The 26,100-nt window shown below is 39.1% G+C and overlaps 1 protein-coding gene across 6 annotated transcripts in view; it reads right to left on the reverse strand.

Annotated features, from left to right (window-relative positions):
- The window catches only part of LOC106168489 (uncharacterized), an 85,489-nt gene extending 70,316 nt beyond the window's left edge, over positions 1-15,173 (reverse strand). For 2 of the 6 annotated variants that reach the window (XM_013547555.2, XM_087014086.1), the window contains exons 1-2: positions 6,404-6,534; positions 481-679 (exon numbers count right to left, since the gene is read on the reverse strand). The gene's annotated coding sequence lies outside the window, so the exon portion shown is untranslated. Of the gene's footprint in view, positions 1-480; positions 680-6,403; positions 6,536-6,641; positions 6,771-15,155 lie in introns of those variants that run through there. The other 4 variants (XM_087014039.1, XM_087014033.1, XM_087014027.1 and 1 more) reach the window with 4 other exon arrangements.
- Positions 15,174-26,100: the final 10,927 nt, after the last annotated feature.

A 26,100-nucleotide genomic window follows, 5' to 3' on the forward strand; every position in this document is an offset into this window, starting at 1 on the left:
GCGTATATACTCTAAGCATTTCAGAAGCTAGATCCTTTTGGTCATTTTTTTTTTTACATGAATGTCCAAAAGCAATCTGCCACTGTAGGAGGAAGAGCAGCAATTAAATTATATCTAGCAGACCTGTTTGGAGCGTTCAGCAGTCTAGAATTTCACTCTAGAACCCATTGCACAGTAACTTGTATTCAAGGCAAGGTATAAATAATCAGTTTCGATTTGGCACTTTGAGTTTGTCTCTTTGATTGTTACTGGATTCCAATCGCCATATCATAGTATATCAGAAACACTAATTCTAAGTTTGACGGCGTTAAGGTTTTATAAAAATACTTAGAGACAAAAAAACCCTGATATTGAAAAAACTGCGTTTAATTGCGAAAATCCTATCTTCCTGATCTAATGTATTTGATAAAAACACAAAGTAAGATAACTATGACTTTAATTGAAAATAGAGATAACAAGAGAAAAGTATGACTATCTTACCTTCCTAAGCTTTGGAATACCTCAGCAGTCTTAGGTGATCCTGATAAGACCGTGGGCCTGGCAGATACAGAAGACACGTCGATATCACAATAAACGGAATGCTGTTCTTTTTAGTCCAACGTCACACGCTGTCAAACCCAAACCTCAACCGTTACACCCCACTTAACGCCGGCGACTGTGCACGAAGTTGAGGGTAAGGCTGGAAAAGACGCAAAAACAACAATAGCACAAACAGTGTACTTAACCCCTCAACCTGTCTGCGGTTTCTTATTTATGCGCAAAATGTATTTCTGTTTAAAAAACGAAGAATAAAAAACTATAGACTCTAATTTTGTGGTCAAATAATTTCATTTCCAGCAGATTAACGGTGTAACCTCCTTAAAGGATGCTTGTGAATAAAGCATTTATTATGCAGTTCACTTTAATCTTCCAATTTTTCTTGATGTGGTTTGAATTAAAAAGGAAGTGGAAGGGGGACGCCTTCCGCTCTCTATAACTGGCAATTCCGCGCATTTGTGTTACTTGTACTGGCAATTTTCTTCGCAAAGTTCGTCCACCATAGCAGTATTCCTTTATAAAGACTACCATTCAAGCAGTCCATAATTATCTTATAGTTTTCATCAGATATCTATTACAATTGTGGAACACATATGTGTAACAGTTGATACAGAAGAGAGAAAAGAGTTCAGATGCTTGAACATTTTTGACGTAATATTGTGTTTTATTTTTTCCCCCTCTGTCTATAACAGGCGAAAAGAATGGAGAATGCAGATGCATGGGACGGTTTTATGTAGATTGCTTGTTTTGGCAAAGTATTACTAGTAGTGCAGCATTGGGATGCAGAACACATTTCACTTATTTTACCCCTTGATGCTAAATAAAAGTTAGATTTGCGCTGGATGGAAACATTGAATACGTTCAATGGCCATCTGAACTTTCTTTCTTACGGTTGAATTCTTACTTTAGTATAGTGTCCTTTGCACATCTTAAAAATACACTCTCAGCAAAACTCGTTTAATGAAAATTGAGTAAGAGTTAAAAGTCAATACATCTCTATTTTGCACGTTAACTCGTCAGGAAAAGATAACTCAGAGTTACTCAAATGCGAACAATCGCACAGTTAATTAGAAAATGGTACTGCTGTAAAAGGAATCAACAGAAACAAACGTAGCCCCGAAGGTTAATGAAAAGAAAGGGTTTGATTGTAAAGGACGAAGATGTAATTTCATCCACAACCCAAAATATTTTGCCCTAGAAACGTAAAGTCCGTGGCTTTGGAGAAAAAGTGGGAGATATGTTTTGACGGCCATTGTCTTTGTTTTGTTTGGGGACCACCCTTGTGACCTCCAGGGACTGGAATAAGACCTTTATTTCTACATTTTCCAGTTGACATTTTTGTCACCATGTTATTTTCGTTGGGTCTAACAAAATAAGATCAATTGTCTTGCCCCTACGGCTGCTGTTTCTTTTCTCAATACTCATTGTAAAGCAGGTAGACCCTCTACAAAGCGTAGGAATAGCAGAGCAATAACTGCATATTCATTGACTGGGTTTTTCATATCTGTCTCTGTAGACACGTTAAACTGTAGATTCATCGATTTAAAAGAACTGTTGTTCACATAAGTACATCTTAGCTTGATTCTTGTTGAACAGCATGTAGGTAAATACTTAAAGCACTGGCTGAGTGGGATAAATGTTCAAAGCACACTAAAAAGTGCCGTTGGCAATGTCACCCTGTTATTTTTATTTTTGATAGCACTATAAAACTAAACATTCTTCTCATGCTAGAAAAATAATAAGAAAACCAGGTATTGTCCACTAGATTAACTGCGAAATAAGAGCTTTACCTCATGTAAAATCGCCCTATGTAGTAGGTGCCGCCTGTTTCAGAAAAACGAAGAAGAGAACCTACAATAAGTTGCTCGATGTGTCAGGTTCTGAAGACTGGGGGATATATTAAAAGATACAGACTAGATCAAAATGTTATGATGTGTCGACTGGTCATTTTAGCAGTCGAATTCGACAGATTCTTTCTATTGACCAACTATACAAAGTAAAATGAGAGTTTCACTTATGCGGTCCGATAAGAAAGAAAGAGAACCGTATTTCTATGATATCATCCAAATGCCTTCAGATATTTGACGGCTCAAAACCACGTAGAGCCACTATTCTACGTATTGTTAGCAGCTTTCGTCGGAGACAAGAATAACTCATAGGCCAAAGTGATTTTCTAATTTTATGCTTCACAACATTTGAAAGTTATTTCCCAAGTGGCAAACGTAAAATTTAGACTTCATCGGCAGTTACCACTTGCACATTTATTATTTTTGACTAAAAACACCTGGTTTGTATGTTGGCAGTCTGCCAAAGCGACCAAGTGTTTAACCAAGAAGGCGTGATAACAGTTATGAAGTAGGTTAATCAGGAAACCAATTTCGTACATAATATATATGTTTTTAACACTATATTTGTCTCTTGGTTGCTTCATTAAATTTATTGTGATTTGTTGGGGAGGAGGGGGATCTGTTACCTCTGTAAGATGGACCTCTACGTGCTGCTGCAAATAGGACGCAGATTATGATGATGCCCAGCAACCGTTATACACGTTTTACTTTTGCAACAACCCCTAATTAGAAACATCCAACAGTGTTGTCCAACATTTTTAGAAAACTAGACAGAAAACATTTCAGAAGCGATCATGAATATTGCGTCAACACTGAAAACCATGCTCATTTGGACCCTCAGACCCGCCGGCTGTGTGTTCGATTCCTCCACGGCCCGGACTTTTATAAACATGAACTTGTCACCCTCCTACCCGTTTGCCAAGGATGGTGGAAAAATTTGACCAATGTCTTTTCATTTTCTGGGACCTTTCGAAAGTGTTTGCAAATATGTCCTTTGGGTATGTAAGTCACTTTTTGACCCCATTTCTTCACAATGAACGAAGCATTTAGAATTTCAACGGTTCATTTCCCATTGATGAAGAGTTCAAGTGTGACATAATAGTTGCAAGAAGGCCAAGACGAATTGTTGCAATTTTCTATAACATCACCTGTTTTATTTGCAAGCTGACCAGTTGGCAGATCAATGGATGGGCGCTTTTGTTAGTTTCAGAATCACTTGTCGTGCGTGTCAAATCTCCCGCCAACACGTCGAGCAAAAAACTTCATGTTGTCTGCTGTCTGAGGCAAGTCTTATCTATCATCTTTTATAAGCGGTTTGAAAGCCGTATAATTTTTGTCAAAATTTACGCCATTTCGGTATCAATCAGAACGATTATTTCAGTAACGTAAAACCCTTATTTTTTTCTTCATATTTACCAATCGTGAACGACATGTATTTCGAAGAGCAGTATTTCCAAACGTAAGTCAACATCGGTCGCTCAAATTTTCCTGTGCAAAACAAAGCTATTTCATCAAAAGAACCGCGGGTTGATTTTTATTTGCACTACGATGACCCTCCGTACACTGCTAACGCAAGAAAAAAGTTTTCTGACCTGTTACCACGGGCTAGGGAAGTGTTGCTGTTCAAACAAGCCTATGAATTACCGGCACATTACAGGCAGTTATGATTTCCTTTTCTGCATGGCCGCTGTATCAGAAGTTCCGAAACAGTAGACCTGTTGCTGAGACGTGCAATCGTGGTCAATGTATTCTGTCAATTCTTCACCTGCCTACGGCACTGTGAAATTGGGATCACATTTCGGACTGTTCACACCATTTAGATGCCTAATTTTATCGAAATTAATCAACGCGTATGGTTAATCAGGCGAACATGGCTGTGTACTTTATGATACTAGCCTCTCCTACTTTTGCCCCCGGGGCAGCCGACGACTAGAACGGGGCTACACGGTTAGAGGGAATTTGCCCAAGGTGTTATTCAAGCCTTATAATACAGGTCCACGGGGTCGTTACTTACAATACTTTTTGAACTTCGAACTGACTATTCCGATCAGATTTGAAGAGACTCTTTGACACTTTATTCTGGCCATCTATACAAGTCATATTTGTCATGTTCATTGAGACCGCCCTTTTGTAGTTTTTGCTTTACCGTACATTACAAATTTCAAATTCATTATTTCAGAATAACATGGCATTCATGGTTATACCAACAACTGCACGCCTAATTGTTCACAGGTTTTCAATCATATGACATTTTGAACATTCCTATTTTTAAGAAGTAAAACATCTTAATACGTCTAATTTGAACAAATTTTTAAAATGTGGCTGTTAAAGCAGTTCATACCTTAACAAAGTTCCCTTCATAGATCGCGGATCAATCAATCCGCCTGAAATCCTTTTAAGGATTTTTAAAAATAGAAGTTTGGTTAGAAGATTCCAGGCTCATTGTAATGACCCAAACTCTGTCTAATGTTTCGGATTCGAAACAGAAAATCTGGACTGCGAACCAGTGATATTTTGATACACGATAATTTCCCTGATCATTTACAATTGCCGTATTTGAACCCGGGCGGAATAACGATACCCTCAATTATCTTCGCTGCTTTTTTCTCTCAGGTCACGGCCTCAATAATGTTGTCGCAGAATAAACATGTGTAAAACATCGGCAGATGGCAGACAGGTACAGGCGGCCAATCTATCCATGTTTCGATAACAGGAGACAACGGCAAACAAATACATTTAAAAAAAACGTCGCTGCTGTGAAAGAATTTTGTCATAATGATTGTGCCGAAAAGCCTTGTAAATGTAATTTTCTGAAATTCTAACTGTAGATGTGGCTCAACGTGAATTCAATATTTCATCCACACCTGACAGCTTTCTATAAGAAATTTCAATGATATAAAACCTAATTGCCTTTCTAGTGTTTACGCTGCAGGTTAAGATTAAGACCGCATTGAATCCGGAGGTGAGGGGCCGTTTTTAATGTAAATTTTTCATCGTTTTACATGTCCTCAAAATTCACCTTAATGTATTTTCTGAACAAAATAAAATCAGTTAAAAGTAACTTCGTCAATCAGTATGCATATCACATAGCAGACTACACAATAAATCACAAAAATATCCCCTAACTAGGGATAGAAAATAATACATTTGAGAGAACAACTATTGTATGGTAAGTTTAGTCGCGGTATGTTTTCCCCATTATTCCTTTCAGCATCAGCAGACACCCACTTTGTTTCTTCCGTCATCATTTGGTTTCTCTGCGTAATCTTATTTGTGGTCTTATACACAGGGGGGATATAGCTCTATAACCTTGGTTCGTATGTCATCTAGAGAAGCTGGATGTTTTTGTCGCAATATAACAATAATAATATATATGATTCATATAAATTTATGCATTGTGGTTGATACTTTGACATATATGGAGTTTTAAGGAAGGAAAAAGTTATTTGCTGATGCAACAGCTATGTAAATAAGCATACAGGTTGTGAATATGATTTTAACTTTTCTTAAACTAGAATGCCTATTTTAAGAGGCTGTTTGTAGGCTTAAGGTTTAGATGAAACAAAGATAGAAATATATCTATTTGGTCTACCGATTTCTAGTTTTGAAAAGGTGTAGACAAATTTAATCCAGAACGTTAGGTCATAAATTCTTACTGCGGGAGCGTCTTGGTACGCCAATAAACAGTTTCTTGGGTCTTAGCGCAAACGTAAACACCTTGGTAAAGACCCATCACGCAGCGTTACGATCACAAAACAGTCTCATTACTTGGTCGTTAAAAGATTTGAATTTTTAATGACTTGCTATATGATATAGTGCAGTCGCTTGTGTAGGAAGAGAACAAGTGGTAAAGTCCGCCGTACCGCTCACCGTCCTCCCCATAGCATTACCCTTAGGTCAAGTATATGAGAAGACTCGTGACTATCAAATTTCGCCATACCAGTGTCACTTAAACCGCCGAGTTTGTCGTATCTCAAAATTTTAGTCACAAAATAAAAATAAACAATCAACAAACATACCTCGACGTCTCTCCGCCCTCTTTCCGACCGCCAGACAAACGACACGCCACTGCAGTCGAAACACACCGAAGGACCTCAACAACAGATATTATTCTTATATACAAATTCACCTGGTCTATTTGCGACGAGAGTAAAAAAAGACATTGTATTCAAACGTACCTTGGAATAATTATGACGACCCGTCTGTTGACCCAGAAGTAATTGCTTTCTTGATTACGGAATAAAAAAGATGTCGTACCTTAATTTTGCTTCTGGTGCTACCTGTTCAGTGAATTGGAGCAAATAGCTTGTCTAACGTGACTGATTCCTGTCTAACAAGCGAAAGTCAGATGGGAGAAGCCTTTGGTGGATATTGCAAGCGGGGAAAAGCCCCGAGGGTCTGTAGGAAATTTGGAGTAAATTATGAAAGAAAAGGGACACTATGAAAGTGGTGCAGAACGCGCAAGAATAAAAAGGATATAATGGCCTGTTTGCATAGCACATTGTCCGATTATTCCGCCGCATGGTCTATTTCGTCTTTCCATTCCGCCTGGTCTGATTCGCAAACAAGGGGCGCGCTGAAAGTCGGCCCCACGTTAGGAAGCCGCGTTACACGCTTGAGGACCAGATAGCATGATATACCCCTGGCTAAACATGCTTGTCTAAGACGTAAAGTGATGCCAACCACACCTGTTTTCCCCGTATGGGAGACACAACCGAGGCGAGGTTTTGATAGTGCTTGTTCCGAAAGTAAAGATTTGTCTATCCGGAGGGAGGGAGTTTCGATTACCACCCGGGGGATTACTTGGGATTAAAACATGAACTTCCTCTAATTTTTAACTGCCCCCGAGTTGGGCATACAGTCCATGCAGTCGTCCGTGTAATATTATCGATTTCTTAGAGCTATCTTGGTGTTTCCCTGCCCTACTGTAAAATACTGGGAAATAAAAATACGTGCACTAATTAGCATGCAAACGCAATCACAGGATTTAGATTTCACCCCAACGTGACAACTACTTTGAAATCAACTAGTAAATGATAGTTGATTTTAAAATTAAATTATGATTCACATTTTATGTGTATGAAAATTAACTTGGGCAAAGAAACAGGCAGAAAAATAAACAGTTTCATTAACGAAACGTGTAAGGTAGGAGTTTTATGCACACCTACTTGGGTAATAAGCATAACATATGACTTATTAACATGCTGTAAAATAATTCTGCGTGTTAATAAAACACATTGTCGTAAAGTTTTTTTCGATGCGTCACGGCACTTTTTGTATCTAGTTTTGATGTCAAGTCCGCCCTATGAATATACTAATCTAACTTATCAAATACATATTATCAGTATGATTTTACTCAATTTAGATGTTTACTATGAAAATTAGTCTTCATATCACATTTTATCACTCAGCGTTAAAAAGAATTCTTGTGGAAAAATGTGAGACGCATTTAGATGCGTGTGAACAAGAGGCCTTTGTGAGACCAGCGGATTTAAGTTGATCGACATCAACCTTCATGATATATATAAGTCAAAGACCAAGAACGTACACAATACTTCAAAAGTTCTTACTGTAAAGACTGCTTATATCCTATTACGTTAAAAATAATTGAGAGAAAATTTGATCCCCTAAATGTCTCCGACACCGGCAACGCCACTTCAGTGTACTATCAAAATTGGACAATAAAGCAGGGAAACGCCTTAAGAACCGATGAATGATGCTTACTGTTACTTGTTTTCGCACTTCATCATTCGAAGCAAGGCACATAATGTTTACATGAAACTTACGCAACATAGATTTTCGTTTGACCGTTTAATTAAGCGTTCAATAGGTGTTGGAAGCCGGACTGTTGACAGTGGCTTGCGTCTGCATTAAAACATGCCGTCAAAAGGCAACCGCCTTTAATTCATTCTGAAAACTCAGACGCTCTTGTTCATACTATGGCAAGATCTGCAAATATGACAGAAGCAAATCAAACTGACCCAGGGCTGCGAACATTAAATTGTGAGATCTCAAACCGCCAGGAAGCTAACTAGTGTTAGTAAATATTAAACCAGCTTTAGCACTTGTGGCATTTTTACGACTCGTTACTCCTTTTATGGGAGATCGGAACTCGAAAAAATCGCGGGAGGGCATGGCATTGTTCATACATCAGTGCTTGTCAATTTCTTAGACGGACATTTAATTCCCTTGTTATTTGTGTTGTCTATGAAAATATATCACACCCACTTCCATAGCGCTTCCCCTCCTGCGGCCCTCACGCGCTGTGCGCCATCCAAATATGTGAGCGCAAAAGTGACTGTGATCTATATAACAGGGTGTAAATGTCATTTATCAACGGCGTAAAGCTTTATAGTCGATTAAATGAAAGACCCGGGGATGTTATTCTATCACTGGACATCGACTCTTTGAAAGAAAACGATATTGTGACTCGAGTAACACCGTCAGATAATGCATGGCTTGTTGTCGTGCGGAAAAGGGCAGGGCTCGGCTTGTCTGGGACGCAATACAAGGAAGCGTCTTCTTAGCAAATGTCTCGCTGTCATTTTAACCGGTATCTGTTACAATTTAAAGGTCTTTATTCCTTTTCTAGCCAATTTATAATATAATCATCATGATTTACTACTGGGTTGATAATAAGCAAATTTAGCGTCACTCGCGCGAATTAAGCCCTCTTTATGTCTTTTAGGTGTCTTGCGTTACCTTTTCATCATGGTATGTGGTTTTGTAAGTGTCACAGAGGGATGTGGTCCAGACACTGGGATGCTTCAAGGGCATCGTCTGCTCCACTAACAGTTGTCTTCTGTAGTGCCTCTAAGATCATGTCTATACATGTACATAGGATGGACAATTAAAAAGATCCGGAATTTAATGAATCAAAACCAATCACTGACCATTTTTTATTGAGCACCAAAAAAGCTACTGAACCAAAACTAGTACAAAAGTATCAACCATACATAATCCCACGAGACAGCAAAGTTTGAAACTTCATACACCGTGGAATTACATGTGTAATGAATAACCTTTGATTTATCATCATCTTAAGTTGGAGACGTATTTTCTTCCACGCAATACATATTCTTTTGAAAAAATAACTTAAACAGCCAGCATAACCCGAGATAGGTAAGGTTCGTCAGTTCATCCATTCAAACTACTGTTACAACAATCGTATTATACAGGGAACCTCCCGGTTCATACAGAATTAAATGTTCAAATATTCAAACCGTTTTAAAAAAGAGAAACAGAACCTCTCAAGCGTGATAAAGAAGCAGAGAAACACGGGAAATAGGACTTGGGTGACTGCATTTCATGAATACTCCTTTTTTATGGGAATTTTTCTTTGAATAAGACATACCAAATATGCGACTAAATCGACTTGGGAAGTCATAGGGACTATGTATTTCCTCTTAACACACACAAGATCGTTATCTTCAGCCAATTTAGCCGTGTCTCGTGTCAAGCGTCACAGAGCAAACGGAAACTATAGAGGTATTGTCAGTGTAAAAAAAGGAGAAAAAAAACAGATTGACCTGAGAACGCACACCTCTTGTTACGTGTTTAAGTTATGTGGTGTTCTTTATGGCAATTTGATCTCCATTACTGATGACATAGTCAAGACCGGTAACCGAAACCTTTCCTCATTAGCCGCTTTGTAGTGATCTACCACCTACATGTACGTTGGATGAAGTCAGAGGTCAATTTGTGCTGTAGAATCTAGCTGGATCTCGGGGAATTTGGTTGAAAAAAAGAGAATATTTTCTAGTCTTTGTAACAGTTTTCTTTTAGTCGTGTTACTCAAGTGTTTGGTGTCTTACATCAATTTGATAATCATCTATTTACATTTTTTAAAGTTATGTAGATACCGTTTTCACGTGACAACTTGTAGGTGCACCATATTAATCCGCGAAAATCCGCGTTGTGTTGTTATTGGCTATTCAAGGAAAGCACCCATTCCCGTCACATTTATTGTGTCATTTATTTACTTGGACTCTGTCAGGGTGGAAAAAATAATTTCACACCCCATTTTAATGGATAAAAGATTCTTTGATTAAGCTAAAAATATAGCGTATTTGTTTCCTCTCCCCTCCCCCTCCACCCTAAGCATAGGTACAAATGTACACGATGACGTCAGCCCTTTGCAGATTTATGAAGTCGGATATTTTTCCCTTTTTAACGAGAATCCGTGAATAAGTACTGGCGTGTTTAGCCATAGGCAAGTTTTAACAAAAGACTACCTACAAGGTAGGCCATTTACTGGTCTCATCACAATATTCCTATTACATCGTATGCCGAATTATGACCCTCCGGTTCATGAACTAACGCGAGTTACGATGATAAGAGACAGCATTGTGTTCTGATTTTTTCCCAATCAATGGAACAGGAAATACAGTGACATGTGAGAAAATTCCAGACAATGATGATGGGGTGTGAGCTTCATCAGTTTTCGTACAAAAACAGATCTGCTTTGTTGTAAATATTTTAAATCATCCTCTTGTGAATTGAGGCAATTTTACTTATACAGACTTTTGCGATAATGAAATACTCGAGAATAAAGAGCTGACTTTAACGAAGTGAATTAGTTTTCTGAGGTTGAACAGTCAACTCTAAAAATCAGAAATAGAATACAACTGTACGCTATGCATACCCGTGATGTAGTCACTGAGGAAAATCTCGCCAAAAAGTAGAATGATACGCACTTTCTTCTTTTTCTAGAAAACCCAAGGTACATATGGATCATACCTTAGAACCCATTATACAAGGTGTACAATGTATGGTGGCCCTTATTTCGTATACAGACTTTCTGTATTCTTTATGTGAAATAGACTTACATTAGGTCCTACATGTAGTTTTAATAACACATTCAGATTATATAAAAAGGGACAATAATACAGTAAATTGGCTCTGGTATTAAAAACTTAACGATGTAGGTTCTTTGTAATTTTTCGAAGAGTCCCTAAACTTTGCTTTTATCATTCATGAATAGGTTTATATATCGTTTTTTCTCTCTCATATGGCGAGGATTTACAAAAGTGAAATTTATCATACATGTAAAAGGCTTTTTTTGTTTGTCATATACAGCGCTGTCTCTTAATGTGTCCAGCAGACAAACAAGATATACTTTACACCTGCATATGGAGCCAAGGTTCAGATTTCGGATCAAGATACTCCTTTTCTCCTGCATGTACATGTATCACTGATGATTTTCTATTGACTCTATTCACGTTTCATTAAGGAGAGTCTGGTGTCCCATAAGCACAAATATATATATATCGTTGACATGGAGCCACCTGGGAATAGAAGTTCACCATGTAATTTATATCTTCTACAAAAAAAACCACATAACCAAAATATTTCGAGTTCTTGCCGTGCTCTTTCGAATTTAATGGATCCACCCCGACAAATGTCATGTCAGAAGACCGTAGAGTGGCACACAGAGGGGGCATGAACTTTTTTATTTGTTAAAGAGATAATGTAAAACCTTGTAAAACTCTTGGGGTCGGCGATGATCTAATGGCAGTGTTATTCAATAAGTTTCCAGCCACACGCACGAGAGCCTGATATTCATCATAGGACATCAGCTTTTGTATCACACCCGAAATTAAGGAGTGAGTCAGAAAAAAAGACTTACATTTTAATGAATCGAGAGGTTTTGCTCTTTAATGATACTGTAACGACTTGCTTCCTCATTGACGTACATGCTGTGTACGTGTGTGCATGGCTTTATGTTTATTCAATTTATATCATTGTTTGTCCATCTATCATTTGTCATGTAATCCGTAGATACTGTCTGCATTTTTCATTGTTGTAGATCTGTCTGTCTGATTTTCTTACGATGTATGATCTTATTATACAGGATTCAACCGTACTTAACATTTCATGAAGTTCGAATATTGGGGAAGTTCATTGAACTGCAGACAGCAGTGGATAAAAATATGACTTAACCATGTGCCTTGTCTGCCTGTTGGCCCTTGTCGTGCTCTTCCACTAACAACACACTAAGTTGGTTCTTTTCACAATTTCATCAAATTGCTTCTGTTCAGATCCAGCCAAAATCGAAGTGTCCATTGGCTGTTCCATATGGTTGCCAAAGGGCAATTGCCAAAAAGAATACTGACCCCGGGTAATGTGCTGGTCAAGAGGTAGTGACCATAATGGTTAAGACTGTCTGCCAGCCAATCCCTTAGCCGATGTGACTTGTAGTGTGGTTATTTTGATTGAGACGACCCACCTTCAGAAAACGAGAAAACTTTTATCATTCTGACAGACCCCTTCGTCATAACACGGTGGTCCCAGTGCTACCTGGTCAGACTGGTTAGCGGACCTGAGGTCATTTATGTAGGAAATATTTTAATGGTTATGCCATTACTTTTTTCACCGGCTGTCCTACATATGTTTTTTTTCTCTTTTTGGTCAAAGGGAATTCGTGCTTTGATCTTATGCGTTTTGGTTGTTAATTGTCCTATATATCTACCTGTTTGCCCATCCACATGTCTGTCAGTCTTATTGTGTGTCTGCCCGCCTCTATGTATTGTCGCGTGGCTTTCGGCTTACCAGCCAATCAGCCCGCCACACCAGTCTGTCTGTCTGTCTGTTCGTCTGTCCGTTTGACTGTCTGTCTGTCTGTCTATTTGTTTGTATGCCATTGTCTTTCCTAGTGTTAGTCCACTCGTCTGTCTCACCAAATGTTCGCTTGTCTAACCGTGCATATACATGTAATTACCCCTCTACCTTTGTTTGTGCGTGTCTGTTTGTCTGTCCGTCCGTCTGTATTCCTGTCTGTCTGTTTGTCCGTCCGTCCGTCCGTCCGCCCGCCCGTCTGAATGCATGCCTGTCTGTCGTCGAGTGTTGTTTTTTTTCTTTTTCTATGCACAATAAGGTTTCCATTAGGGTTCATAAAGACATAAAATGGGCATCTTTGACTACTTGACATCACATTCCCTTTTTCTTACGAAATGCACCAAACAGTCTGATTAGTCTACCACTCGTTATTTTTTTTACGAGCGGCCGCGATATTACTTTAATCTGCACATTTATCACGCGGTTTATGCCAATATTCATTTACCTGTCCATATGAAACATCATGTTTAAAAAAAACATAAACGGTCACTGTGTTAAATGAACATTAAGGCTGACAGTTTTATAGTTGTTATATGACTATTACTGCTCTCTAACAGTAAATGGCCAATGCCCGGGGCGTATGACCCCTCACGCCTTCGAGTGACCGCGGACCCAGGCTGTGTTACTTTTTGCTCTACTTATTTTTCCCCTTTATTCTCAAATAATCAAAAGTCTATTTTTCAGGCCCAGTCAAAAGCAATAAAAATGTAAGTACAAGAAAAGGGGATAGAGAGCAAGGCAAAGAACTGGATGGCTGCATCAGATTCAAATAACAAGCTGTGATAATAGGCGGTATATTCGGTATATTAACGACTTCGCCGTAGTAGCACGTTTCATAATATAGCTGATAAAACGTGTTTTATTACATTTTGCGGTATTATTTCACAAGTACGCATACCATACACTGATGTCACAAGACTGGTATATTTTCCACTGGCATGCAAAAAGATAACAACTCATCATCTCAATGCATTTCACAAAAAGCAAATGGCAAACCGTTATTAATGTACTTTTGCATACATCTTTTCCAGCGTTTATATCTCCAAAACACGCATAAGCACACGATGAATATCATTCCTTGTGAAAAAAGGTAGCTTCAGTATACTGTGGTTTCAAGTTCCTGCAACTGAACTTTTTATATTGAAGAGAAGTATCAGTGACTTGAACACAGATACATCCCAGAGACAGAAGGACAGTCGAAACCACAGGAGGGAAGACCTTTATAAGAAACATTTCTACCACGATATTCCTTACTATTTGTATACTAAAATGATAACCTACAAGAAACAAAACAGACTAATGTTAGCACAAAGAGTCCCCACTTTGATAGCACATTTCTTACTGAATTTTCGATATATATATATATATATATATATATATATATATATATATATATATATATATATATATATATATATACCGCGTTCTATGATAATACCAACATAAGTCCTTAAGCTGTCACTTGCCGATTCAATGGCAGGGAAAGGGCATGAAAAATGTAGGCTCATTTGGTTTGACCTCAAATGCGATGGGTATCAGCAACTGACAGTTTTGTTATTTATGAAAGTAAATATTTTTCCAGCGCACGCAATGATGATGAGAGTAAAATTGCACAATAAAAAGTGGTTTAACGTACAAAAATCATCGAAATCGCTGGTACATAACGTTGCACACAGGCTGTCACTTGTACCAGTCCAAATACCCGCACAAATATATAGAATTACGTTATAGTAGACGAGCTCTACTAAACATCATTTTCCCTAACTAAAACTGTCAGAAAAAAAAAACAATTTCAAATGCTTTCACATGAATTAAATGATGTTTTCTAACAAGTCCCTATCATTCTAAATACCACCCTTTCTCATTGTATGCTAGTGTTCTATCTTTCTTCCGTATCTGTGCCATCGTCTTGTGGTATTCAACTCTCTCTTTAATTCATCACCTACCTCCTGGGGTTCTAAATAATGTAGATGCCACGTTTTAGTCCGTTCAGATTTCCAGCAGTATCTCTCAGGTAAGGTTGCCAGAGCCAGGAATTAACACTCAATGGAAAGGTCCAGCTATAGTATCTTGATGGGTTAAATGCCACCCACCTAGTATATGACTCTTCTCTCTCTCTCTTTTTTTTTTTTCAACAGAATGATTTTAACTCACCTTCAAAGGCGCACTGCTCCCTCTGCTGTCAGGTGAGCGAATGCATGCGTTTGTGACATTCGGCACTGCGACTGTTAAATACCTGAGTTGTCGAGGGCCGGGCAGGGTCAACAGTCAGACGTATCAACACTCACCCCTTTTCACGTCAGATATACTAAAAGTCACTCGACAGGGGAAAATGCCGAGAGTGTTTCTTTTAACAAGTGTACATTGGTGCCATTGAGAGAGAAAAAATTGAGGGAAAACTTGTTCATGAGTGGACTAGTAATGTTCCGGTGAGGGGCATTTGTGCCTTCGAGTCTACATTTTTATCGAGTGCATTTTAACAACATTGTATAGGCACCGTCTTGTCATAGTTTATTCGTTCATTCGTTTTTACTGATTTTTTTTTTTCAAAATGATCAATTGATAAATATGTTAACGTATCCATTCGTATGCCCATTCATACATTTGTTCGTTAATTCAACCTTTTTCATATTTTCATCTATTCATCCATTCCTTTATTCATTCCCCCTTTATCTTTCTACGTACGCTTTTGTCTTTTAATGCACTGCGAGACACGTGTCGGCATTTTGAATACACTAAAATCTTGTGTAACAAATATGTAATCGGCCGCAGTAAATACATTAGGCCCTGGGGTAATACGCCTTTGTATTTTATGACCGAACGGAACCGGAGATCTGGGAGATATCGGCCGGAGGTAACATCATTCTTAAGTGGTCATCGGAGCTTTATTCTGGCCAGAAGTGACACTCCGAGTCCACTCTAAACCTAATCACGACTCAAGTGGTAACTTAGTGGTCCATATACCGTGACAGCATAAAACTGCAGTAAAATGAACACGCTGTCGTTATAGCCAAAACGTTTCTGTCCACCAGCTTGGACATATCATACATGGGAACTTCAAAGCGCTCATTCGCGTTAACATTTTCAAAAATACTCTATAGTTAATAAGGGTGAGATAAGGAGGGATTGGCTAATAGAATCAATTCGACTGAACACCTCCTAATGCCCACGTAGCTTTAGGCCATGTATCAGGTGGGATACCGCTCGCGCTGCATTAGTCGAAAATCGCTGTTAATTTCAAATACGTTTCGGTCTCGCGCCTCTAGTTATGTCACGGATTACTTGTGTGACATGATCCTTTGTCACCAGTGCATACCGACACTGATATCATGCAAAAATAAATATAGAACAACGCACGTCTTATCTCTTTTTGATATACGTGTACTCCGTGTGTGCAAAAAAAAAAAAAACAATGTACATGTACCTACAAATGTAGTGATGGCACGGGCCACTTCGTAGATATTTCTATTTGAAGGACTTTTCACTGAATTTCGATTTTTTTTTCATTTTTGCATTGCACAGTATATTTTTTAACTTGTGGGTCTTTTGTGTTGTTGTTGTTGTTGGTATTGGCGGTAGTGTATGTACCAGTAAACATGAGATCAGGTCTCGGACTGTTAAATGTAAACTAAGTGAGTCACATTTTGCATGATGCCATTCTCATACAGATATATGTGCACATGTTGCGATTGGATTAAGATTAAAACAGAAACTTTGACTAATAAATGTAGTTCTGTTATTTTCAATCTTCAATTTACAATTTTGAAACAATATACAAACAGATTTGAACACACATGGGTGATTTAATCATTCTAGTCTAAAAGACACATAGACGAATTACAGGGTCATTGTTCCACGCCCCCATTAATAACGAAAGAACAACCACTGACAAATTTTTAGAAAGTTTTGTATGTGCGCTAACGAAAAGACACCTGTTCTATTTAAAGTCGTCGTTTGTCTCCGTTAAATCGGCTGACAGATTCCGACGACCTTTTCTCTAGGACTAACCAGCTTTAAGCACTAAACGAAACTGAAATTCTATTTACATTTTCATTATAAAATGAAAATATATACATGTATGACCGCAATTGCCGTTTAAATTAAAAATAAAAAATTAAAATTCCGCAAGTTGAAATCTGGAAAGAAGTTTCAGTTACGTGATAGCATGAAAAGATGCTTTATCATTAGATATAGAGGCCCTTCAGCTAATGGGCGTTCCCTCTCATTGAACAACAGTACGTACGTGACGCCTCATCTATCACGATCATTTAGCGATGCTCCCCTGGGCAATAAGAACCTAAATGACCATCTTAATGCACATGTTTTTATGCTGACGGTAGCCGAATCACCGGTGTTTTATTTATAAGACATGCATGTATTTTAGATCGAGTAAAGTATTGCGAGTTACTGTCATTCAGAAGTTAAGTTATAAAAAAGCACCGGTATAAATTACAAAAAAAAAAAAAAACTTAAATACCCTACTTATATTATTAAGCCGGTCAACTTGTAATTCATGACAATCATCTGTGGTAGGCCTACCCATCAGCCACCCTTTTGGTAGTTGTACAGAGAATATACGGGTGACAAGATATGAGGTGTCTTGTCGGTGAAGAGTGAGAGAGAGAGAGAGAGAGAGAGAGAGCATACACCAGTAGTGTACGCCCCAGCAAGTCTATCACTGCCTACTAATCAGTCCTTAGTTTCTACCCGATTCAACGAAATCAAAGGCAACTACCAGTACTGTGTATTCGAGAATTCACGGTTTCTAAATTAATCTGTTGTGGTCAGCGACGCACGGTTCAGTGGCTTATTGTTCTGTCGGAGAAAAACCATTTAAGTAGGATAGCAAGCGTTTTTAAGGAATGGGACCTTAAGGTGAAGACGGCTTTGTCACCTGTTTATTGCCCTCTGGACTCGAGTCCAGCGACAGGTGCACACTGGGCTTGCAGGGATCATAAATGTTGTTGTTTTGCTTGACCACCACCCCTGACTACGTAACCACGAAGTCTAAAGGCCAGAGGCTTAAAACTGACCGCGCCTTTACGGCCCTTGTTATTAAGTCGGACCTGGAAGATTTTTATTCAGGCGATCATTGTCTGTCAACGCGAAGAGGCCAGACCTCTCATTCACCGTGGTATGTGAGCGTTAAACGCGTCATTATTAATGAACAATTTTGCTTTATACAGTAGGTGCAATACCGCCACCTTCTTTAATGGGACTGAAAGACAAGGAATGAAAATATTGGGATTGAACTCAGTTACCTCAAGCTAACTCCATGTTATTCTTATAACTAGTGAATACAGTGACACATGTGTCACATAACCGACACTGTCATGAACGTATCTACTAGCAGGCATTTCCTTCGGCTTAAATTTCCACTGTATTATTTTGTTGTCTTATAAAGCTGGCTGTAGGGTATTAATTAAGGGTTTCATTACAGGAGGAGGTTTGCCTGGTCATTTTTTAATGCAGAGGATTCATTATTTTATTTGCAGATTTCTTCTCTTATGTTGCCCAGAAAAATACGATATTTCACGTCCTACTAACTCATTTGACTAAACTTTTAGGGCATATCCCGTCAGTGTCAGTCCTTGGGGCAAAGGTCATAAAATTTCTTTGGGCAACTTAAAAAAGAGATAATAAGATTAAATTCACCTAGATACAAATAATTAATACATGGATTATTAAGTCAGGTACTGGTACTTCAATAGACTTATATCAAAAGCCGAGTGCCAAAGAACACCACATTCTTTTCAATACTTTATTCAGGTCCGTAGCCAGCAATTTCAAAAGGGAAGGAGTTCTTTTTCTGAAAAAGTGGACCTTTTACCATGGAACCTTCGTGTACCTAAATTAAATTTTAACCAGAGGGGACCTTTTTCCAGGAAAAAGGAGGGTTCTTTCTTTCCAACCCCCCCCCCCTCCCCCCAGACTACGGGCCTGCTATTCAAACGTCAAGTACTCGTCCTTACGTAAAACCTCAAAAAGAGAACTTTAAAAAATCAGCTATTGTGCAGTAACATGTCCGCTTGCATTAAACTTCTTCTCCAGTCACTGCATATAAACAGTGATTCTTCTTATAAAACACGACAACTTCGCTCTCAGCGGCGAACGAAACATCCCTTTTTATGCTGCAAATTACGCCGAGGAAAAAATCGCCCAATCGACGCAGAAAAGACTCTTAGGTTTGTCAGACAAAAATTACCCCGTTGGGATCGTCTTTTACTTCAGTGACCTGAAGTCTAAATGTACCTGTTCACCCTCAGCCATCCTCACCCTGTCCAGCGCACACAAAGTGTGGTATTGGGTTTGTTTGTAAGGTTGTATACCTTGAAATATGAGCCAAAGTTTTGATTTTATCCTTGATAAGAATGTAATGCAATTTAACTCAACATATTTATACACCGTTGACCCGGTTACTTGTCAAGACGTAACCTTTTTTACCTATCCATTCTTCTGGTTGACGAACCGGCAGGGCACAAACCTGTGTCCTCTGAACAGTGATGCCGTCTGCATGTTTGCCCAGCAAATGCCCAACATAACTGAGGGGTTATTTTCAGACATAACTAAAATATGCAGACATTCCTCAAAACAGAAAAAGGAAATACATGCAAGAGTAACATAACTCTGTATATTTTACTTTTCCCTGTGATTGCTTTTCTCTTGCCCTTCGGTCACGTCCTTTGACAAAAGAAATAAAAATGAGACGATTTTAACAGGACTTAAATTATTAAGCAGGCGCATGTATCCTCTGAATGAAAAAAGTTTGAAAACGTGTGTGTGTGTGTGTGTGTGTGTGTGTGTGTGTGTGTGTGTGATAGAGAGAGAGAGAGGAGAGAGAGAGGGGGAGAAGCAAGGGCGCGCGCCCTGGTTGTACACTTCTCAAATATCTAATCAGCGTTCCCAATTTATACGTATTTGATTTCTTTACCAACACAAAAAGAAAGATTATTCATGCCTAATCTTAAAATCGCAAGATTTATATCCCTGAGTCTGGAAGACAAGATGGTTTCATTAGTTCCCCACAAATTCGTCTCAGAGCTTAACAAGCTACAAGAAATAAAGAAACATTGTTGTATTTCCCATTTTGGCTCTACGACAAACCAAGAATTAATTTAATCGGCGTAACGTGATCAGTTTGAGAAAAATAGACTAGATTAGACTGAATAAGTGACGTGATAAGAAGCGAAGGGCTACGAGATTTGTCGGGTTTATCGTCGCTAATCAGTCTGTTCATTTTTATTTTCCACGTTATTGAATTTTTAAGGCAGGTTAGTCACGCGTTTGCAACAGAAGGGAAAGAAGATTTATTTCACCAAGAATTTTAAAAAAATCAAGCATCGTTTTCTACACCCTTTTATTCGATAAAATCAATTGTGATTACGTGACGAATTCAATCAGCCGCTTGTAGGTTACTCTCTCTCTCTCTCTCTCTCTCTCTCTCTCTCTCTCTCTCTCTGAAAAGACGGACAACATGCAATATTTTTTTTTACTTGTCATGTCAAGCAGACGCGTAAGAAGGGAATTCGATTGTGTCGCTCACCTGCTGCAATGAATGTCACCACATTTCATCATTCAAACACACTTCACTGCAGCAATCCGAATGGAAAAATCCAACTCTCTGTGAAAGAAGTTAATCCAAACAAAATGCAATAACATTAAACGGAATTTTTTTTTTTTTTTTTTTTTTTTTTTTTTTTTGCAAATCAAGCCTGCGAAAAGTTTTGAGTGCTTCGGCGATTCCTCAAAAAATAAAACAGACATGCGATCACCCCGAAAACAGTAAGTGCACTTACTCCTGTTACGAATACGATAGGGAGGACATACAATCCCTGCTCAGCTTTGTCAGAGTTCACTACGGTGGTTTGTTCACTTACTGCTGACTGTAATGATAAGTCACCTGAGCCTGATGTTGGGATACCAGCTCTTTGAGTCGATGTGACAGAGCCATAGATGTGTTTTATCGTTGTTGAGACAACAGTCGAACTTGATACTTGAGAGGTGTAATCACTGGGACTAGGTGAAGAAAACACTGCGCCGGGGTTTATAGAAGGATTTGCTCGCTTTGTTGTGAAAACCAAGTTCCTTGCTGTAGACGTCTTCCCTAATTTAGTTTTAGCCAACCCTGTTGTCGTAGTAATTTTGGAATCTATTATTGCAGTAGATGTGTTGTGTTGAGTTGCTCGTGAGGCAGATGTGGTTGTTGTGTATGACACATCTACTGCTGGCAGCACCGTTGACATGTCTGGTTGTCTTGCTGACACAGCAGTGATTGTGTCGGTTTCATGGGAGATTCTAGTATTTCTAGTACTCATTGGCGTAGTTGTAACAGAAAATGCTGCTTTTTCTTGACTGGAAGGTTGTGTACTTGATTGCAATACCCCCTCGTCCTCTGTAGTTTTAAAAAATTTCTCCTTTGGTAACTTCGTGATACTTTTCCAAACTGCTGACGACACGGTCGGCTTGGCTTTTGACGTTGCAAGTGATGATCCACTCCGCACAGTTGAATGGGATTTAACATGTGACGTTGTCTTCATAAAGGACTCCGCTGACGATGTGAGATATGTAGACGGTGTAGAAAGTGGGTATTCATAGGTGATGCTAGAAGTCCCGGGTAAAATTTTGCCTGTGCTTGCAAGAGGTGAGGTAATCGAAGACTGAGTAAAAAACTTTGGTGAAAGGTTAGACGTTGGCATATCTTTGGTAGGCTGGTGTGTTGTTTTGCGGATGAACGTTGGTGTGACGGTTGTCATAGGTACAGCGGGTAGTCGGGTACGCGTTTGAGGAGGGATCGTCGAAATGAAAGAAAACGTAGAAATAGGTGTCGTCACCATGCGGGACAATGTTACCGTGGTGGGAGACGTAATAGTAGAAGGTGGAGTTTTCCTTCTATCCATTTCCTGTGTTACCGTCGACCTCTCATGTGCTGGTGTAACTGTCTCACTAACCCGTGTCAATTGTTCTGGTCGTCGACGTGACGTCGTATCTAAGAATATCTTTGCTGTTGATGTCTGATATCTGAATGACGTCATATGTACTAGAATTGATGACGTATCAGTGCTGGGTTTATTTTCTGTTGTTTGTGTTATAGGCAGAGAGGGCGCCAGAGGGGAGGCCGTGGAAGTAGAATATGAGCTAGATAAATCTCTTCCAGACTGTGAAGAGGTATCCAGCGCTAACGTTGACGCACGGATTGTGCTGGCGGTTGTTTGGACAGCGGGCGATGTCGTAAGCATTAACCTCGGAGTCTCTTTGTTTGGGACGATTTTGGTGGAACTTCTAGTGGACGGGGGCGTGGCTTGTGTGCCTCCAGTAGACGGTGGTGTTGGTTTATGATTTATTGTTGGAGCAGTGTTAAAATTAGAAGTTGTTTTCCCTATGGAAATATTTTCAGGTAACATTTCAGTTGTGCTTTGGTGAGCAAACGATGTACCGGGGAAAGAAATGGTCGATTTAAGCGCTAAGGTCGACATTTTAGACGTGCTACCTATAGTTTTCAGCGTAGATTCGCTAGTTAAAGTAAGTACAGGCGGCGTGGTAAACGTTGGTTGCAGCTGCGAAGTCTTGTGGATTGTCACTGGCATGGTACTGTCATTGGAATGTGTATGGTCTGTAGAAGAACTCTTGGATTTCATGTCAGTAGCCTGTGTACGAAGGATAGAAGTCTCAAGGGAAGAAGTTTCTACATTATAAATAGGTGACGTATTTAAAGGATTTTGGGCTGAAATTGGCGTGGTTCTGACAGTAGTGTGAATCGCCTTGGAAGAATTCCACGGTTTTCCCTTACCTGCAGTGTATAGAGGAAGGGTGGTCGCAGTCAACCCAGGCGTTAACTTAGGTTTTGACACAGACTCAGTGGTTGGACCGCTAGAAGAGTGTGGCGCAGTTTTTCTGCTTAAATCTGTGTTCAACTTTGCAGTAGTGGGTTCAAGTGCCGAAGGGAATGATTTAGGGGCTGTCTCCGTTGTATGCATCCGAACTGACGACATTTTAAGAGATGTCACCGCTCCTGTAGGTTTACTGGATATATTCCCAGTAGATTTGCTTAGAAGAGTTTTACTCGTAGTCTGGACCAAAATCTTAGGCGTGTCACTTGACTTAATCCAAGTAACTGAGGTCTCTGTGTTTGTAGGCTTAAACACGGGCATCGAAGCTGACGCAGAAAAGTTTAAAGTAGGCTCATCTGTGGTCGCTTTAAGTGTAGTGTCGTAGTTAAGTGATGGTGTGGCATCTACGCCAACAGATGAAGTCGAAATAGAGGCAGTCGTTATTGTGGGCGTGGAAGTTGACGTAGTTGACGTAGTATTCAAAGAGGGCACATCTGGAGTCACTGTCACCATGCTCGTTGTCTCGGTAGGTAAAGATGGTGTGACATTTGTGTTAACAAAGTAGGTGGAAGATGGTGTTGTGAGTATTGGAGAAGACGAACCGGCAACTGCAGAATTGAAAGAAGAATATATGTTATAGGTAGTCGGACTTGTGGGACTTTGAGAATGAAGAGCTTTTGTCGTCATTTCTCTCGTTTTCATGGTGGCGTAAGGGGTTTTAGTGAACAACGATGTCGTCATCTTTTGCGTTTGAACTGAAGAAGTGAAATTATCTACCGGTACGGTCGTTGTCAACGTTGTACTATGGATGGATGATGGAAGGCTATTCGAACTAGTGTTCTCAGATATTGTCCTAGTGGTCTGTTTACCAGTAGAAAAGCTGATCTCTGAGGAAGCTGAATCTACGGTAGGAGACGCATATCTGGTTCGTTGTGTTGAGGTTTCGTAGGATGATCTAAATGTGGTTCTTGTACTAGGAGTCTCAGACGTTTTGATAGTGGGTAGAGAATATGGTGAGGTCCACGAATTAGTAGAAAGTGTAGCAGTCACCGAAGTTTTAGAACTGCTTGCAATTTCTTGCGTCGTTGTTTCACGCGATTCCCTGGGTGACATGTTGGTAGTGGTGCTAGTGATCGAAGGTAACATCTTCTCTTTGTATTTTCGAGAAAGTGTATTTTCACTGCTGGAGGTAGCTTTATTCACGGGCATCGAGGAAGACACAGTAGACTTTTCACTAGCAACCCGAGGCGTAGTTTTGGCAAACAGCAATGTGCTATTGTAAACTCCCGCAGTTGTGGGACTTTCGCACTGCCCTAGTTTGAGATCATCGACAGCGATATCACTTATCGGTTGTCCAGTTATATCCACAGCCTCCAGAACTATCTAAAACAATTAATAAATATTCTTGTTAATGTTTTCTATGCCTCTTGAAATCAAAGTCAATGAGAAGCTTGGGTTAATCTATCTACTATGTAGATATAGTATTAGTCTGGCCTAGTAGAATGGTTAAATGGTAAAGGCTTTGTTTAACAATTTTTTACAAAATTAGAACTGGTGCCGTCAGATGGGCGGACATGCCGTTTGTTAAATCAAATATAACAATTTAATGTTCTTAGCAACTTTATTATGATAACAGAGAGACCTGGAATGACTCATTTAACTGCGGTATGGCCACTGTTCCTTTCGTCCACTGATCTCCATGGTTTCCACGCGTACTAAATACGGTGTTATTGGCTATTGTCTTTGTTGTGATGTATATATTTAGTTCACCAACAGCTGGAAGTAAACAAATCTTTTACTACAACCATTTAAACGAGGCATGCTTGTCAAAGATGTCCATGTTCAATATATTCCCTTTCAACTACAGGCTAATGTAAAATGAAAAACTGAATTGGGACATCTTTCACGCAACCAAAACATTTCCAATGGTAAACATTAAATTTACAGTATTCATATTCTGTTTTAACTGATGTCCTTCTGTAAAACTTGGGGGAAAACAAGCGCATATTTCATGTTAACCAAGTGCTTCATAATACGAAAACCGTGCTTAAATGATAAACGACAAGCTTTAAATCTATGTGTGGATAAAAGGGCCCACTTCACATCTTTATCGGGACACGTTTACAGAACTATCATAGGTTATCTTTTAAATTGTTTTATGATTATCATCTAATATTTACCATCGTGATTCTTGAGACCAGAGTCAAAAGGTTTGTCAAACATGTGGTACCAAAATTCAAAACAACTACTGCTCAAATTCGCTTGGAAAACGGGTGAAAGAAGTCGAATCTTATCCCCCTGCTTCATGGGACTTGATTCCATGTATATGTAAAAACCTGGAAGGAAATAAAATATCCTCAAAGTTTACAAAACATTTTTTCCAAAGAGAATTAATAACCAAATGGAACGCATTTGTAAGAATTAGACATTTTTGAAAATTGTTTGAGGGATTTTAATCTTAAAAGAGAGAGAGAAAGATTTTCTCAGGATGAACCGACATCTTTTCGTTGATGAGTTACAAACCTGTCGTTGTATTTGTAGTGTGGTCCACATTTGGTCCAGTATATCGCGTGGGTGTCCTTCCTTTCCACCTCTTCCAGTTTCCTTTGTCAAACGCGATATCTTGTGACCAGCCGCAAAACCCGACTTCAAAGTCGCAACTTTCGTACACGTTGTGGCCTGCTGCGTTTCCTACGTCATAGCAATAAACAAATTTCACTTACCGATTTGTTCAATCTATCAGGAACTCCATGAACACAAACAGAAAGACAAGCAGAAGAACAATAGAAATAACATACTGTTCAACTTAAAACAATCGGTCTTCTATAATATCGCATTCATTTAAGAATAAATTGAGGCTCTAAGATTCAGCACATTCCAAATTATTAGATTTTACCTATAATATGTTCCACATGTATATATGAAGTAATTACCAACTGTAGTAAATCTTGGCATAGTATGTAAATATACAGTGCGGTGAAACTCGCTTGTGGTGTCAACGTGCTGTGAATATTTTATATTGACGGAAAATATCCGCACGCACGCGCTCACGTTCACATACGTTAACTAATATAAATTCCCGTACCTGAGATAAACAACCCTCTCACATGGATGACGAACACAGCAACAACAAGAAAAGATGTGAACATGTCGACTGTCATCACAAGTAACCCTCAAAAAAGAATGTTGCGGTGCACCTGCGAAAATGGTCGCTTTAAAAAGAGGTTCACATCTCATGGAAACATAGAGACGAGCACACTTAATTCTAGTGA

The sequence above is a fragment of the Lingula anatina genome, chromosome 1, assembly GCF_051362555.1.
Source record: "Lingula anatina isolate TDL-2025a chromosome 1, LinAna3.0, whole genome shotgun sequence".
Classification (NCBI taxonomy): domain Eukaryota; kingdom Metazoa; phylum Brachiopoda; class Lingulata; order Lingulida; family Lingulidae; genus Lingula; species Lingula anatina.